Source organism: Bubalus kerabau, chromosome 4 (assembly GCF_029407905.1).
Source record: "Bubalus kerabau isolate K-KA32 ecotype Philippines breed swamp buffalo chromosome 4, PCC_UOA_SB_1v2, whole genome shotgun sequence".
In the NCBI taxonomy this organism is placed as follows: domain Eukaryota; kingdom Metazoa; phylum Chordata; class Mammalia; order Artiodactyla; family Bovidae; genus Bubalus; species Bubalus kerabau.
In genome coordinates this window covers 54,582,782-54,596,780 of record NC_073627.1, presented here as the reverse complement: position 1 = coordinate 54,596,780, position 13,999 = coordinate 54,582,782, and the positions used below count along the sequence as shown (strand labels likewise).

Below are 13,999 nucleotides of genomic sequence, written 5' to 3'. Positions count from 1 at the left end.
ATGTCACTGAGAAATTATTTATCTAATCTTACCTCATCATTTCAGAGTCTGGTAGGTTTATAAGGTCTTAATGGGATAATTTCAGTATTGGAAAAATTTTTTCCTACTTCTGTCCCAAGAATTTATTTGAGGTTCTATCACAATTTATAAGAAGCAAGTGTATGAAAGAATATTTGTTGAAATTTCTGTATAATCATGTGGATTAAAATAAAGTAGGAAAGTAAATTACAGCTTTTTCTCCTCAGTAATTTATTTAAATTCTGGTGAATGCAGTTGGTTTTGCACATATGTTAGCTGTACAGATTAGAAAGGAGGAATCTATAACCTACTGTAGATTTTGCTTGGCTTCAGTTTTCCTTGAGTTTATTGGAATAATTTTGAGGGTAAGATGGAGAATAAAATGTGATTATAAACACTTCATTAATTTTGGTTGATTTAATGTTAACTCTCAATATTACTCAGTTGCTACAGATATATATATATATATTTATTTATTTATATAAACAAGATCTCTACATTCCATTCAAAATACATGTAACAAATAATTCAAGATTTTAAGTTTACAGAAAAGAATCTGATGGCAAATTGCCTAATACAGGGTCACAGCATAAATTAAATAGCATAGAGTCAGAGTTTAGAATTACATATTTCTCACACATCAATTTTCCTTTTGGAATAACTTCTTTTGCTAATTTATTATGCTTCATAGTTGAATGTATTTGATTCAACTCATTGAATATGCACTCCTTCAAAACAGTATTATATTGTCGTTTGCAGTATTCAAGAAATAAGATAGACTTAATGTATGTGCCTCAGTATTACGAGAGTAATTATCAGTTTCTCTGAAAAGCAGTTCAATCCTTTGTTTTAAAAGGTTGGGAGGGGAGAGTCTCATTACAGATTTTAAGCTAGTAGAATAACAGTGATATTGTCTGCTTCTCTCAGAAATCACCAGGAAAAAAATTAGAGGATGAACGAGAAAGAAAAATGCAGACTCCTTCTTCAGTAAGAGTAGAAAATCAACAGTAGTAATAACAAATCACAATTTAAGGGTTACCAAATGCAACAAAACTTGAATGTTTGAGGCAAATGATGAGACAGAATGCCATGTTTGAAGATCTCAGTGACAGCCAGTCTGATTCACCTTCCCTGCGTTCTAGACGTGGTGTTATCACAGACTGTAGCTTTCATATTCACACATATTCACATTTGCCTTACATATTGAACCATTGTGGTGCACATTTGTTAAAACAAAAAAGGAAAAACCAGTCTCATGGCCTGTGGGTTGTTTTCATCTTGTAAAGATCCATTTCTTTACATTTAAAAACTGATTTTAAAATATAGTTGTATATCAGAATTAATGTATTAAATTATTCTCAAAATCATGTATGTCCAGATTGTTCGTGTAAGTTTCAGAGAAGAAGTATCGCCATGTAATATTACTTAGCCTAGAAAGTAAAGTAGGTGTGATTAAACTACATTAATCTCTTAATAACAAGCTAGGAAAAACTTATAACCTTGGTTTTCTTCTTGATCATGGTACTGACATTGAGAAAATATTGCTTCTGTGTTTTCAACCAAAATGTACTTTGAATGATAGTTCTGCTTAATTTTAAGTGAGCCGGGTCAATAATAAAGAGACAGCAACTTCTTTGTATTCAAAAATAAATAAGTAAATAAATGGCAATTGAAAAATATTTCTGATTAATGGAAAAAAGCTGATGAAACTTGTAATAAAATGTAGTGTCTTGAATGATAATTTCTAAAACTTAATCCTGCAAGTGCTTTGATCGAACTAGAACTCAAAGCAGAGATAGGTCAAGGAAGGGTTAGTGCAAAACGTGAAGTTTAGCTAAAGGAACTCGGAAATTAAGTGGAAGAGAAAAGTTGTCAATGAAGGGTGTATTGGAAGCAGGAAAAAGAAGAGACCCTTTTGGAAAACACAGTAAGGTACGTTATGGATGGGAAAAGAGGGAAAATGGACAAAATGAAATGGAAATTAACCACATGTCTAAAAGGAATAGAGAGCCAGTGTTAGGTGTGGCACATGGATAAAGGGGAATAATTCTCCTTGAAAAATAAAACTCAGATAAAGCAATATAATGTTTACTTTTCAAAGAAACTACTCAGAAACAAATGCAGATTTGAATCTGTAGATTGACAGGGCACATCATGAGCCAGAAAGAATTTACACAGAACAGTTAACATTGAGGTACAATCTAAGTAGCACGATTGAACTGCAAAATATTTTAAAATAACTGCAGAATAAAGGAATAAATATGATGGGGAAAAAGATTCAAATTGGCTCCCAAATTCTTCTCTGAAAAGTTCAGTGTCAGAAGACAGTAGAGCAAGGTCTGTTAAGTCCTCAAGGACAAAAAATGTGATGCAAGAATGTTGTATCTAGTCAAACTGTTCAGGTGAAAAGGCAACAGATGTTTTTAAACATGCAAAAACTCAGAAAATATAATTTCTGTAATGTCTTTTTGAGAAGTTACTGGAGGACACACTGTAGCTAACCAAGTGTTGAAAATAAATGAAAGACCTGATATGAACATTGAATCCATAGGATTTATGGGGGGCTTACTATCCGCCAGACCACCTGATCTGCCTCTTGAGAAATCTGTATGCAGGTCAGGAAGCAACAGTTAGAACCAGACATGGAACAACAAACTGGTTCCAAATAGGAAAAGGAGTACGTCAAGGCTGTATACTCTCACCCTGCTTATTTAACTTATATGCAGAGTACATCATGAGAAATGCTGGGCTGGAAGAAACACAAGCTGGAATCAAGATTGCTGGGAGAAATGTCAATAACCTCAGATATGCAGATGACACCACCTTTATGGCAGAAAGTGAAGAGGAACTAAAAAGCCTCTTGATGAAAGTGAAAGTGGAGAGTGAAAAAGTTGGCTTCAAGCTCAACATTCAGAAAACGAAGATCATGGCATCCGGTCCCATCACTTCATGGGAAATAGATGGGGAAACAGTGGAAACTGTGTCAGACTTTATTTTTCTGGGCTCCAAAATCACTGCAGATGGTGACTGCAGCCATGAAATTAAAAGACACTCCTTGGAAGGAAAGTTATGACCAACCTAGATAGCATATTCAAAAGCAGAGACATTACTTTGCCAACAAAGGTTCGTCTAGTCAAGGCTATGGTTTTTCCTGTGGTCATGTATGGATGTGAGAGTTGGACTGTGAAGAAGGCTGAGCGCCGAAGAATTGATGCTTTTGAACTGTGGTGTTGGAGAAGACTCTTGAGAGTCCCTTGGACTGCAAGGAGATCCAAGCAGTCCATTCTGAAGATCAGCCCTGGGTGTTCATTGGAAGGAATGATGCTAAAGCTGAAACTCCAGTACTTTGGCCACCTCATGCGAAGAGTTGACTCATTGGAAAAGACTGTGATGCTGGGAGGGATTGGGGGGCAGGAGGAGAAGGGGATGACAGAGGATGAGATGGCTGGATGGTATCACCGACTCGATGGACATGAGTTTGGGTGAACTCCGGGAGTTGGTGATGGACAGGGAGGCCTGGCGTGCTGCGATTCATGGGGTCGCAAAGAGTCGGACACGACTGAGCGACTGAACTGAACTGAACTGAACTATCCTAGGACAGAGTTTATGTATTATAATCACTGATACTGTAGATATTATATGGCTCAAAAGAACTGGCAGGATGCTCGAGGGAGTTGAAAGTGATAAAACTACAGAGAATGTCCTCTCACATAATCTAAAAACCAAGTTAATAAGAAAAGAAGATGAGGGATCTAAACAGTGGGAAGCTGAACATAGAAGAGCACCATAAGAAAATCCCAGGGTGCCGTTTGTACAAGACTATAGTGCCCAGGGTGTTTTCCAGGAAAGAAAAACAGGAGCTGGTTTGCTTGAACATATGGAAAATATCATTGAATCATGTGCCAGAGTGGTGTTGGAGCATTTGGGAAAAAAATACTATTGGTAGGTATGTTGAAAAGAAAGCAAATGGGAAAAAAAATGAAGCAGTTATCAACTCTAGAGTGAAAAAGTTGTACAAGAAAGGAGTTATGGTCTTAGTATATGCTTCAGAAATTCACACTATTTGTATATCTGAAATTTTAAAAAACTTACTGATTTAACCAAATATGGCGGAAAGGGGAGTTATGTGTCTGAGGAGAAAAAGTAAATCTTCATTATGAAGAAAAGATATAGATAATTGATAAGTCAAGAACTAATACCTCTTCTACCATGGGAAGAATATATCTGCTATCTAGTATTGATAAATTAAGAAATATCAGTATAAACATTTTTTAGAAATATGGAAACAGGAGAATGACTAGGCTGGTAGTCCTGTAGCATAGAAGACAATGGGTAAGGGTTTTCTGTCTTTCATCTTGACTCTTTTTAGTTCAATTTTACTTTAAAAAGTTTATATGTGATTACAATATTTTATTTAAAATTAAAGTAATTGAGACTTCCCCGGTGGCTCAGATGGTAAAGCATGTGCCTGCAATGCAGGAGACCTGGGTTCGATCCCTGGGTTGGGAAGATCTCCTGGAGAAGGAAATGGCAACCCACTCCAGTGTCCTTGCCTGGAAAATCTCATGGACAGAGGAGCCTGGTATGCTACAATCCATGGGGTCACAAAGAGTCAGACATGACTGAGCAACTTCACTTCACTTCACTTCTAAAGTAATTTAACAAATAATGGATCATATATCTTTGCACAGTATACACAAAAAGGGATGTAATAATATTCTTTGAAGCATTGTTTATGGTATTAAAAATTATAAATAATCCTCGATACAGTCTGTAGCAGCTTAAAATAATTTTTCTATTTGTGTGTGTTCACTGGCATGGAAAATTCTGTAAAACATATTGCTAAGGGAAAAATACATTTTGTAATAGTACATATATAGTTTCATTTATATTACAATAAATTCAAAACAAAGCTATATTTTTCTATTTGTCTGTCAACACTTAGAAAAAATCTAGAAGGATATAGCAAACTGATTACTTTTACCTTTAATTTTTACTTTAAATACGTAAGTATTCTTTAATTTTTTTTTAAACAAGAATGTGGTATGTGTTACATTTTAATTAAATGAATAAAGACATAAGCTATGTTCATGAAAAAATTAGATTAAGGGACTGGAATTCAGAAAATATGTTTATTATAGTCACCATGTTGTTGATAAGCTATATAACCTTTAGCAAATTATCTTATATCTCTATTTTATTTATTTATTTATGGCTGTGCTAGGTCTTCATTGCTGTGTGGGCTTTTTTCTAGTAGCAGAGAGCAGAGGCTACCCTCTAGTTGGGGTGAGTGGGTTTCTCGTTGCGGTGGCTTCTCTTGTTGTGGAGCACGGGTTCTGGGGCTTGTGGGCTTCAGTAGTTGAAGTCCATGGGCTCAGGAGTCGTGGCCCCCGGGCTCTAGAGTTCAGGCTTGTTAGTTGTGATGCGTGGGCTTAGCTGCTCTGTGGCATGTGGACTCTGTCCAGATCAGGGATTCAACCTGTGTCTCCTGCATTGGCAAGAGTCACCAGGGAAGCTATCTCTGTTTTCTTAATAGAATCTTTCTATTATCATGTGTTCCTGGGATAAACAGTTAACTATTAGAGGTTTATAATATAGCTTTCAAGACTTTACAACTGGATTTAAAATGTGGCTCTACTATTAAGCTCTCTAATCATCAGTTTCTTCAGTTAGGAATTTCAGAAACACCTTGTTTCACAGTGTTATGGTGAGAATTAAACAAAGTAAAAGATGTAAAGAATTTAGTACATTAGCTGGTAAGTAGTAAGAGCTCAAAAGATTGTACCTACTTTTATCATTTTTTTGTGAAAAATAGATATTTTGTTATGTCAATATTGCATTCAAAATGTAGATGTCATAGCTTATGACCTAAAGTAATATCTAGAAATAGTGATGTGTAATGTTAAAATCATTAAATAGGGTTCTATTTCTGGTTATGTTTCAGAGAATAATTGTGTTTCATTTTAGTAAAGTCCCTGGTCTTTAATAAAACGAAGATCATGGCATCTGGTGCCATCACTTCATGGCCAATGGATGGGGAAAAAGTGGAAACAGTGACAGATTTTATTTTCTTTAGCTCCAAAATCTCTGCAGACAGTGACTGAAGCCATGAAATTAAAAGATGCTTGCTCCTTAGAAGAAAAGCTTTGGCAAACCTAGACACCATATTATAAAGAAGAGACATCACTTTGCCAACAAAGGTCCATATAGTCAAAGCTATGGTTTTTCCGATAGTCATGTACAGATGTGAGAGTTGGACCATAAGGGAGGCTGAGTGCCGAAGAACTGATACTTTCAAACAATGGTTCTGGAGAAGACTCTTGAGAATCCCTTGGACTGCATGGAGATAGAACCAGTCAGTCCTAAAGAAAATCACTGGAAAGACTGATGCTGAAGCTGAAGCTCCAATACTTTGGCCACCTGATACCAAGAGCCAACTCATTGGAAAAAGACCCTGATACTGGGAAAGGTTGAGGGCAGGAGGAGAGGGGGGTTGGCGACAGAAGATGAGATGGTTGGATGGCATCATGGACATGAATCTGAGTAAACTCTGAGAGATAGTGGAAGACAGGGAAGCCTGGCGTGCTGCAGTTCATGTGGTCTCAAAGAGTCAGACACAATTTAGCTATTGAACAACAGCTCAAATTTTCTTTAATTTGAGCAAACTCTGGGAGGTAGTGGAGGACAGAGGAGCCTGGCGTGCTGTGTGCAGTCCATGAGGTCACAAAGAGTAGGATGTGATTGAACAACTGAACAACAATAAATATATATAGTTGGATATATAATATTTTTTTAGTTTCAGGTATACTACAGAGATTTGACATTTGCATGCCTTATGAAATGATCATCACATTAAGTGTAGTACCTTAATCTGTCCCTATACAAAGTTATTATGATACTGTTGAACCATATTCCTTATTTTTGTATTGCATCACCATGGCTTATTTATAACTGAAGGATTTTTTTTTTACGCCTTTATCCCCTCCATCTATCTTTTTACCCAGCCCCAACCTTCTCCTCCCCTCTGGCAACCACCTGTTTGTTCTCTGTATCAATGAATCTGTTTTCTTTTTTTTAGATTGCACGTATAAGTGAAATCATACAGTATTCCTGTTTGACTTCTTTCCTTAGCATAATACCCTCTACATCCATTTATGTTGCAGAGGCAAAATTTTATTTTTTTATGGCTATTCCATTGTATTAATACACTACATCTTCTTTATCTGTTCATCTTTTGACTGACTCTTGGGTTGTTTCCATGTCTTGGCTACTGTAAAAAATGCTGCAGTGAATTTTGGAGTGTATGTGTCTCTTCAGATTAGTACTTTTTAAAGCTATGTACCAAGAAGTGAAATTGTTGGGTCGTATGGCAGTTCTATATTTAACTTTTTGAGGAACCATCATACAGTATTCCATAGTGGGTGTACCATTTTACAGTCCCACCAATAGTACACAAGGATTTCCTTTTCTCCACATCCTCACCAACACTTGTCATTTGTGGTCTTTTTGATGATAGCTATTCTGACAGGTGTGAGATGGTATCTTTTTGTGGTTTTGATGTATATATCCTTGATTACTGGTGATGTTGAACATCTTTCCATGTGTCTGTTGGCTATCAATCTGTCTTTTTTGGGGAAATGTTGATTCAGGCCCTTTGCCCATTATAATGTCTAGTCACGTGGTTTGGTTTTTTTTTGATGTTGAGTTGTTTGGGTGCTTTGTGTACAGTAAGTCCCCTTCATGCAGACCTTTGGGTTATGAACTTTCCAAGACTGGAACGTGGTCATCAGCAACTTAGTGATCCTCAGTGAGAAGCTGGAGCTAAATCTGCAAAAGCTGGATCTTCAAAGACTCATTGAACTCCTTGCTGTGCATCCTAAGGAGCTTACTAATGAAGACCTGACTGAATTGGAGGCCCAGAGAAAGGATGAAGAGAGACAAGAAGAAGAAGTAGCTGAAAAACTGAAGAGACTTCACAATGCAGGAAATGACAAGGGGTTTTTCTTTATATGAGGAGGCACTGTTAGTTTTGGGGGCACAGGACCCAAACGTAGGATGGTACACGAAGTAGCAGCCATTCAGAATGCAGTCCAGTGCTACTGTGTCATCTGTGACAAGAAAAAAGGAGCTTCTATCCAGACATTACTGGACCATTTTTTCAAGAGGGTAGATAAAGTTGAATCCAGCGAGGAACCAGAACCTGTGCCATCAGCATCAGGCATAAGTGAGCTTGCAGCTTGCCCTCTATCTCCTCTATGTTGACAGTCCTTAAGCTCTGCTATCTCCCACCTCCTCTCCCTCCTCCAGTCAGTAACTCTTCTTTCCTGTTCACTTGATGCCAGCCCCTGTATGCTGGTTGTTGTACTGTATTACTGTACTTTTTGAGATACTGTAAGATTAAAAATGTTTATTTTGTGTGTTTATTTTTATGTATTATTTGTGTGAAAAATATTATAAGCCTATTATAGTAAGTTGTTATATAATCAGTTGTGTTGGTTGGATAGCTTGGTTGGATTTAGGAACAAATTTGACTTACAAACATCCTCTCAGAATGGAACTTGTTTGTTTGTAGGGGACTTAACTATATTTTGGATATTAACCCTTTATTGAATATATCATTAGCAAATATCTTTTCCCATTCAGAAGGCTGCCTTTTCATTTTGCATCCTTCACTGTACAGAAACTTTTTAGTTTGATATGATCCCATTTGTTTAATTTTGTTTTTGCTTCCCTTGCCTGAAGACATATCCAGAAATCTATTGTTGAGACCAATGTCAAAGAGTGTACTGTCTATGTTTTCTTCTAGGAGTTTTTTGGTTTCAGATCTTATATTTATGTCTTTAATCCATTTTGAGTTTATATTTGTATATGTTTGAGGAAGTTGTTTGATTTGATTCTTTTTCATGTAGCTGTCCAATTTTCCCAGCATCATTTGTTGAACAGGCTGCTTCTCCCCCATTGTATATTCTTGCCTTTTTTGTCATAGATTAACTGATTATATAAGTATAGGTTTATTTCTGGGCTCTTTATTCTGTCCTGTTGATCTGTGTGTCTGCTTATGTTAGCACCAAACTGTTTTGATTACTGTAGCTTTGTAGTACAGCTTGAAATCAGGATATGAGATGCCTCCAGTTCTCTTCTGCTTTCTTAAGATTGCTTTGACTACTCAGGATCTTTTGTGTTTTCATACAAATACTAGGATTCTTTGTTCTAGTTCTGTGAAGAATGCCCTTAATAATTTCATAGGGTTATCATTTAATCTATAGATTGCCTTGGGTGTTATGGTCATTTCAACAATATTAATCCTTCCAATCCATGAGCACAGTGTATCTTTCTATTGGTTGGTATTGTCTTCCATTTCTTTTATCAATATCTTATAGTTCTCAGAGTACAAGTCTTTCTCCTCCTTGGTCAGATTTGGTCTCAGGTATTTTATTATTTTTGATGTGAGTCTGGCTTAAGGTTTATCAGTTTGTTTTTTTTTTTATCTTTTTAAAGAACCAGCTCTTAGTTTCATCAGTCTTTTCTTAGTCTCTGTTTACTACTGCTCTGATTTTATTATTTTTTAATGTAATTGTATTCCTTATGGCCGTGCTGGGTCTTTGGTGCTGCACGGGCTTTTCTCTAATTGTCATGAGCGGAGTCTACTCTCTAGTTGTACAGGCTTCTCTTTGCAGTGGCTTCTCTTGTTGTAGGGCATGGGCTTCAGGTGTGAGGGCTTCCATAGTTGCAGCACATGGGCTTGGCAGTTGTGACTCCCAGGCTCTAGAACACAGACTCAGTAGTTGTGGTACATGGGCTTAGTTGCTTCACGGCATGTGGGATCTTCCCGGACCAGGGGATCAATTCCGTGTCTCCTGCACTGGCAGGTGGATTCTTTACTGCTGAGCCGCCAGGGAAGCTCGCGCTGATCTTTATTATTTGTTTACTTTACTAACTTTGATTTTTCTTTGTTTTTCTTGTAGTTTCTTTAGATGTAAGTTTAGATGGCTTTTTTTGAGATTTTTTTATTTCCTGAGGTAGGCTTGTATCACTAGACTTCCTCCTTAGAACTGCTTTTGCTGCATCCTGTAGATTTTGAATCGCTGTGTGTCCATTTTCTTTTGTTTCCAGGTATTTAGTAGCATGTTGTTTAGATTCTACATACTTGTTTTTTTGCAGTTTTTTTCCTTATAGTTGATTTCTAGTTTCCTAGTTTGGTCATAAAAGAAACTTGATATGATTTCACTTTTCTTAAATTTATTGAGATGTTTTATGGCCTACAATGTGGTCTGTTCTGGAGAATATTTCATGTACTTTTGAAAATAATAGGTATTCTGCCCATTTTGTCCTGTGTATATCTACTCCTAATAGGTATATTAGATCTGATGTGTCATTTAAGGCCAGTGTTTCTTTATTGATTTTCTGTCTGTATGATCTGTCCATTGATATAAGTGGGGTATTAAAGTTATTTACTATTGTTGTATTGTTCTCAGTTTCTCCCTAGATTTTGTTAATATTTGCTTATGTATTTAGGTGCTTCTATGTTGGATGCATATATATTTACAGTTGCTATATTGTCTTGTTGGATTGATTACCTTATCATTATGTACTGTTTTTTGTCTTTGTGACAGCTTTCTTTTAAAGTCTACTTTTTTAATATTGATTTTGCTATTCCAGCTTTCTTTTTGTTTTCATTCATGTGGAATAACTTTTTTTTCCCCTTACCTACATTCTTTGTGTGTGGTTTTATTTATTTTAAAGAAATTATTATTAATGTTCAAAATGAATTTAACTTAAAGGATGTTCATTAGAACATAAATGAAAAATCTTCCCATGATTTTTAGTCTCCCATAATTTTTCTAATAGTTTACTGTATCTATTTTATTTTACATTTAGATGCTAATTCATTAGGATTTTATGTGAGATATGTAATACAAAGGGATTTCCCCTGTTGAATAGTTCTGCTTTCCCAGCTGATGTAGAATGTCTTCTGTCTCAGCCCTGGAGAGAGTGAGGTAAGCTCACCAACCTGGGCTCTTCTTCTGCAAGGTACAGCTACCGTCATAGCCTGTGCAGAGAGAGCAGGGAGCATGCAACACCCAGAAATGCTCAGAGGCCATCAGTGCGTAGCAGGAACCGCGCCTCATAATAACCAGGCAGTGTGGGAGCCTCGAGGCACGGATACTGACCACAGGGTGAGGGCTGAGGACAGCAGCCTGCTCAGGGAGGAGAAGCCTACTGCCTTCAACTGGTCCAGATTCTCCTGCCGCTTGCACACCTGGCTGGCTGAGTAGCTGTTCTCTGTCACAGGGTTTTTAGCTTGCTGTTCTTCTCTGCCTGCTCCCACAGGCAGTACCCTTTGTTTCTGTTCTGCCAGGATGAGAAGTAGGAGTACAGCAAAGTGAATGCTGCCAGGATCACCTCCTTGGTAAACAGGGGACTGGTGTCACTGTGTTCACTTAGTGCAGCTTCCACGCCTGGCTTCAGGGAGACATCTGTTGGAGAGGGAGAGGCCCGCTGGGAGGGCTTCTGAGGCTTTGCTGGGAGTGATAAACTTACGGGGCTCTGTGCCCAGCCCTTGTCGGACCCCCAGGCTAACTGCGCTTCAGCCAGGCGCCACATCTCTCTCCAGCCTCTCTCAGTTAACAGGCTCTCAGGGGACAGACAGCCTCTTTCCACTGTGCTTAGAGGAGAAACTATAAGAAAGAAGTGAGCCAATAAATTTGCATGCCCCAGATCCTGGGGGGTGTAAAATCATCCGTGGAAATGCCACTCTTATCTACCAGGCCTGTCAGGGGACATGGTGTTCTCATCGCCAGCATCTGCAGCAGACGTGTTTGCTTCTCCCTCACTGACTAACGCTTTGATGGCCAGACTGCCTTCTGGAGTACTTCCAGTTTCTGACTGGTGGCTTCTGGGCTGGCCCTGGGTACAGTTTACCCTACAAGGCTGCCCAGTTCAACTTGCAGGACTCTGGCTTGGCCATTGGGTTTTCACTTGAGGTTGTTGATGACCGTGCAGCTTCTTTCCTGTCTGCTTTACTCACGTGTGCCCTCAACCCCCCTGAGGCCTTTCTGGTATCCTTTCTCCTGGTGCAGCTATGGCTGACCAGCCTCCCTCTTCTCAGTGAGGTGGGAGATGGAAGGCATGACCGTCAGCTTGAGTAGTCCATGCCGATCCCCCAGCCTTGTGGAGCTTTCTTTGGTGAATTGTTCACCACTGGGGAAAGACTATTTAGTGGGGGATCCAGATATACTTCTGAACAGTTTTTAATAACTGGATCAGACATTTTGAGTCCTTGCTCTGCCCTTGGAATAATTCACAGCCACATAACAAATCACCATCTTGGGCATCCGACTCTGGCCCTTGCCTCACTGATCCCATAGCAGGGCAGGACTGCCCTAAGCGGAGGGTGCAAGGCTGCATGGCTGCAGGACGCGGGCGATGGGCACACGGCTCCCACGGTATGGCAAGGTGGCAGCACCCAGCTGCCCGCCGCCAGGGCATCCAGCCCTAGACCTGTCTATGTGTGTCTTTAGAAATGAGTCTCTTTAAGCAGCACATATATATGAGTCTTGTTTTGTTATCCATTCATCCACCCTGTGTCTTTTGATTGGAGCATGTATTTATACTTAAAATAATTCTTGATAGGTATGTACTTACACTTACTGCCATTTCATTGATTGTTTTCTTGTTTTTGTAGTTCTTTGTTCCTTTCTTCTTTGCTCTCTTCTGCGATTTGATGGCTATCTTTAGTGTTTTGTTTGGATTCCTTTTTCTTTTTTGTATATGTGTCTTTTGTAGGTTTTTGGTTTGTGGTTACTATGAAGTTCATATATAACAGTGTATGTCTGTGTTTATAAAGATCAACTTAAAATAATCAATTGTAATATATATATACACTTACATATATATATCAATTTAAAGTAATCATTCATTTTTTGAATGTGATGAGGGGAGTAAAAATGTAGGGTGGTTAGACTGCATTTGAACTTGAGATCATCACCTTAAAATAGTCATTCATATTTATGAATGATTTTTACTCCCCTCACCACATTTAATGCTTTTAATGTCATATTTCACATCTTATTGTTTTTTATATCCCTTAACTACTTGTAGATATAGCTGGTTTTATACTTCTGTCTTTTAACCTTCCTACTAGCTATATAAGTGACTGATCTTCTACCTTTACTGTATGTTTGCCTTTACCAGTGAGATTTTTCTCTTCATAATTTTGATATATCTAGTTGTGACCTTTTCTTTCCTGCTTACAGAAGTCTCTCAAACATTTCTTTTAAAGCTGGTTTAATGGTGCTAAACTCTTTTAGCTTTTGTTTGTAAAACTTTTTTATCTCTGCTTCAAATCTGAATGATAACCTTGTCAGGTGTAGAGTATTCTAGGTTGTTATATTTTCTCTTTTATCACTTTGAGTATATCATGTCATTGCCTTCTGGCCTGCAAAGTGTCATTTAAAAAATCAGCTGATAGTCTTATGGGAATTCCTTATATCTCACTAGTTGCTTTTCTCTCTAATTTTTGCTATTTTCATTATAATGTGTCTTAGTATAAATCTCTTTGGGTTCATCTTGTTTGAACCTGGATATCTTTTTCCTGTCCCAGGTTAGGGACGTTTTCAGCTCTTATTTCTCCAAATAATTTCTCTGCCCCTCTTTCTTTTCCTTCTGGGACCTTTGTAATATGAATGTTAGTATGCTGAACGTTTTATCAGAGGTCTCTTATAGACTATCCTGCCTTTTTTAAAATTACTTTTTCTTTTTTTTTAATTTTATTTTATTTTTAAACTTTACAAAATTGTATTAGTTTTGCCAAATATCAAAATGAATCCGCCACAGATGGGTGATTTCTATAATCTGTTTTCCAGATTGCTGATCCATTCCTCTGTATAATCTAATCTACCATTGATTACTTACAGTGTATTTTAAAATTTCAGTTACTGTGTTCTTTAGCTCTGTTTAGCCCTTCTAACTGTTTAAATTC

The 13,999-nt window shown here is 37.7% G+C and overlaps 1 protein-coding gene and 1 pseudogene across 1 annotated transcript in view; one reads left to right on the top strand and one right to left on the bottom strand.

Annotated features, from left to right (window-relative positions):
- The window catches only part of PPM1E (protein phosphatase, Mg2+/Mn2+ dependent 1E), a 224,608-nt gene that overhangs the window by 173,497 nt on the left and 37,112 nt on the right, over positions 1-13,999 (top strand). The gene's annotated exons all lie outside the window — the stretch shown is intronic.
- LOC129648504 (peroxynitrite isomerase THAP4-like) lies at positions 11,144-12,426 on the bottom strand (annotated as a pseudogene).